At 52.5% G+C, this 4,629-nt stretch overlaps 1 pseudogene; it reads left to right on the forward strand.

Moving 5' to 3' along the window:
* The first annotated feature begins 585 nt into the window (after positions 1–585).
* Positions 586–1,566, forward strand: LOC135966676 (small ribosomal subunit protein uS10-like; annotated as a pseudogene).
* Positions 1,567–4,629: the final 3,063 nt, after the last annotated feature.

The raw sequence follows: 4,629 nt of genomic DNA on the forward strand, positions 1-4,629 counted from the left end.
AAGTACATTATGAAAAAAAGCGAGCCAGAACTCCTTACACAGGACTTTCCTACTCTGGTGTTATGGCTGGGTGCTGTGTGTATTACAAGTGCACTCTGGAGGGAGGGGCACTGGGGACCTGCAGGGGGCTGGACTCAGCTAGGAAACCCCCAAGGCAGTGGACCTGGTATTCCAGGAGCTCCTGTGGAGAGCCCTATGGGGCTGTTTGCACAGCAGACTAAGGGCCTTCAGGGAAGGCCGGGGAGCCAGGGGATATCCCCTTAGTCCAGGGCCCAGAGGGGAAGTGCTGTTTTGAGCACAGTCCACCCCTCAGCTTAGCCAGAGTCCTGCCCCTGGGACTTGGCCTGCATCCTGAGGAGAGGTGAGTGCAGGACAGGGACCGGCCTCACCTGCGTCTCTGCAGCGGGGTGCCCCTCTTTCTACTTTTCACCTGGACAACTCGAGCCCAACGTTCGCAGCTCAGGCTCTCTCCTGGAGATCCTTGAACCCCCAAAGCTGAGGTGGGCGCTTTTTGTTTGTGTGAAAGCACAGATTATGCCAATTGATCCTGCCAGGCCCTTAAGGGAGGGACTGAGTTTACTGATCATGACATCCCCAGAGCCCCCAACAGGGCATTGTCCTGTTAAGGGCTGGCTGCATGGCTCAGAGGCACAGAGCCCTGGTCTGGTGTCTGTGAAGTCTGCAGGGATGGAGGACATTGCCTTACAGGAGGTCTCAGGCCCCGGCACTGGCAGCCTCGACCCAGGCACTGCAGGCATTGGCAAAGAGCAGTGCACCTCCGGGACCTCCTGCAGCAACAGCAGCTTCCAGACTCTGCCCCAGTGACAGCTCACAGCGCCCGTCCCAGGAGGAAGGCAGGGAGACAGCAGGTGTAGGTGACACTGAGGCTATGTTGTTCTCCACCACTGCTGAGACAGCCCTCTTGAAACAGTCGCTGATCTGCACGCTCCTGCTCCTGACTCACCACTGTTCGCTCTGGCCCAGGAATAAGTCAGCCAGGAAGCCGCGCAGCAGTCGTGGTTTTTAAGGACACCGGAAAAACACCCGTGGAGCTGGAGGTGGCAATTCACCCAGTTCGAATCACTCTAACAAGCCGCAATGTAAAATCCCTGGAAAAGGTGTGTGCTGACTTGCTGGGAGGAGCAAATGAAAAGAACCTGAAAGTGAGAGGACCAGTTAGGATGCCTACCAAGACTTCGAGAATCGCTACAAGAAAAACTCCTTGTGGTGAAGGTTCTACGACACGGGATGGTTTCCAGATGAGAATCCACAAGCGACTCACTGACTTGCACCGTCCTGCTGAGGTTGTCAGGCGATGACTTCCATCAGTACTGAGCCAGGAGTTGAGGTGGAAGTCACCATTGCAGTTGCTTAAGTCAACTATTTTAGTAAATTAATTACTAGCTGTTAAAAAAAAAAAAAAAAAAAAGGAAAAGGAAATAGAGAGACTTCACAACAAGCAAATGGAGTTCCCAGAATAGCAGGTGTAGACAGTAGCCTAGGAGCACTGCGTGTGACCATTCAACTATTATCTTGACCCTGGTTTCCCTACAGTCATGTGGCCCAAACACACAGATCATACCAAAATCACCAGTTAGTCATGTTTCTAAGACACAATCTCTCCATCCGATAAATTGCAGCCTTTTCATAAGGCTGAGATGGTGCCTATTCACAATAAGAAATTAAGGTTCATTGAATAGGTCCAGTGCTTCTTGGCCCTTCACCCGAGCCCAGATGACCTCTGTCCTGTGTCTGTCTGTCCTGATGGCCACTGTCCATTTCTGTCTGTCTTTCCCAAAGGCCACTGTCTCATGTCTCTCTGTCTGTCCAGACAGCCACTGTCCTGTGTCTCTCTGGCCCTAGGGTCACTGTCCCATTTCTCTCTGTCTGTCCTGAGGGCAGCTGTCCTATGTCTCTCTGTCTGTCCCGACAGCCACAGCCCCATGTCTGTCTATCCCGATGGCTGCTGTCCCATGTCTCTCTGTCTATCCCGATGGCTGCTGCCCCATGTATGTCTGTCTGGACAGCCACTGTCCCGTTTCACTCTGTCTGTCCCGACAGCTACAGCCCTGTGTCTCCCTGTCTGTCTGGACGGCCACTATCCCTTTTCTCTCTGTCTGTCCCAATAGCCACTGTCCTGTGTTTCTCTGTCTGTCCCAATGGCTGCTGCCCCGTGTCTCTCTGTCTGTCTGGACGGCCACTATCCCATGTCTCTCTGTCTGTCCCGGCGGCCACTGTCCTGTGTTTCTCTGTCTGTCCTGGCAGCTGCAGCCGCGTGTCTCTCTGTCTGTCTGGACGGCCACTATCCCATGTCTCTCTGTCTGTCTGGACGGCCACTGCCCCGTGTCTTTCTGTCTGTCCCAATGGCTGCTGCCCCGTGTCTCTCTGTCTGTCTGGATGGCCACTGCCCTGTGTCTTTCTATCTGTCCCAATGGCTGCTGTTCTATGTCTCTGCCTGGCTCAGTGGCCTTCATCTTCCGCTCATTCACATCCTGCCTGTGCTTCCAACAATATGGACATGAGCAAGGAATCGATCCTCCATGGCTTAAGCCAGGAAAGCAAACTCCACGACAGATTCCAAATTCATTAATTTTCAATCGAGAAAACAGGAAGCACCTATAACGTCTTTGGGGAACTTTAGCCCAACGAGGGGGAGAGGAAGCAAAACATGGACTTAGGATGAGGCATCATGCGGGTTTGGGTGCAGCAAACCCAGGGCGTCAACAGAAAACCTAGAGGGGAAGGATCTAAACAGAGTCTGAGAGGACGCCTCAGAGTTATCCAGGCAGACGGGGAGGAGCATGGCATTCCAAATAAAGGGAGCAACCATTGCAAAACAAATCTCCTTGGGGAGATGCTGGCACCACAGCCAGTCCTGTTTCACACCCACTGGGGGTGCACTGTCTGCTTCAGAGATTTCCTTCTAGTTGAAGGTAGCTCGATGGACGTAGTGCTCCTGGCCTCTGGAGGCTTTCAGTGGAGGTGGGGGATTGATCTGATGGGCAAGTTGGGAGGGAACTCACAGGCAGGGAACTCATGCCTGCCCTTTTAAGAAGGACAGAGCGCGGGTCCCCCCAGACCCACTGCCCCCATGGAGACATGTGCTGCCTGCGCTGTCCAGCTGCCAGGGGCTGCAGGCACAGGTCCGTTCTCCTGGGGTCTGGTGTCAGGAAGCCCGTGGTGGCTGCAGGCTCTGCAATCAGCTTCGGCAGCACTAGGGCCTGCATCTGATCTTCATCGGCTCCTCCTTGGTCTCTGTCAGTTGTTCCAAACTCAGGGTGCAATTTCCTGGGATCTCCAAATCCTAACCCCATTAGAGGCTGCTGAGATGGCTGGGCCCCTTTCCCACTTCCCGCATCGTGAGCAGAGCACCTACTGTGCAGCTGAGAGGGAAGCTCTGTTTGCCCCATGTCTTCATTTTCCAGGTGAAGGAGCTGAAGCTCAGAGTCACACGCTCCACAGGGATCAAGATCCTGCAAAAAGGCCTGCATATGGCCATGTGACCCATGCAGTCACACAGGGACCCATCCTCAGAAGGGCCCTTCTTGGTTTAAGGATCTGCTGCTATCATCTCTAAATTCTTAGTCATTTTTGAACAAGAGGCCCTGCGTTTTCTTTTTTGCACCAGGCCCTGCAAATCACGTGGTTGGTCCTGGGAGCAGAAACAGAATCAGAACTCAGGCCCCCTGACTAAGGCCAGTGCCTTTTTCCACCACCCCACGCTGGTCGCTGAATGCTGGTGAAGCTGAACTGCAACGTGTCCAGACCATACTATTCAAAGCTAAACCAGAGGCCTGAGTGACACCTTTCCCAGCCTGAAAGCCCCTGATGAATGACATCACCAGATTTCCTGGTTGCTGTAACATTCCACCCCCAATCGAGAGAGCTGCTGCATTTTTTCCTAGTAAAAATCACCTCCTGGGGCACTTGGTCATCATCCTATCTGGGGCTGCGAGCAGCCAGTCTCAGAATCACCCAGAAGTCAAAGTGGCCTCAAGGCTTGGAGAGAAAATAAGGTCAGGAGAGCTCAGGAAGGTTTAGGAAAAATACAGGGGGCAGAGAGAACCTACGTAAGCACAGAGAGCACTGCTGAAATTGAGATATATTTACAAACCTAAAAAAGAGCCCAAAACCCCCTCTGTGCCAGCTTTATTCTACATCCCTCTCAAGAAAACTATGGTGCACGTCTCTTTTCAAAGATACACCATAAAGAGAAGTATGTTTCTTTTTATTCCAATGACAGTGCTTCCTAGCTGCAATTGTTAATCTGCAGCAAATTATAAGAAAAAGGGTGCCTTGAGCAGAGCAGAGATTGCCACAATGGATGGTTTTTCCTGACATGTTTGTCTGTGTACATTTCCTGAGATTCCCATTTTCTAATACCATGTACTCTAAGTGTATTCTCGTTGCATTATTACATTGTGAGTCATCATGTTTCTCACTGCAGTGGGACTCCCTCCTCCGTCAGCCCAGACCCCCCAAGCTCCCAGAGTAACTCAGAGAAGGAGAGGGCAGGCTGGTTCCCAGGGGCCCAGGGAAGCACGTCGGTCTGTGCAGCCTTGTGTTCACACATCCCAGGTGTGGGCTTCTGGCCCAGGAAACAAGATTTTCTTCCACAGTTTGGAAACC

Source organism: Macaca fascicularis, chromosome 12, assembly GCF_037993035.2.
Source record: "Macaca fascicularis isolate 582-1 chromosome 12, T2T-MFA8v1.1".
Lineage (NCBI taxonomy): Eukaryota > Metazoa > Chordata > Mammalia > Primates > Cercopithecidae > Macaca > Macaca fascicularis.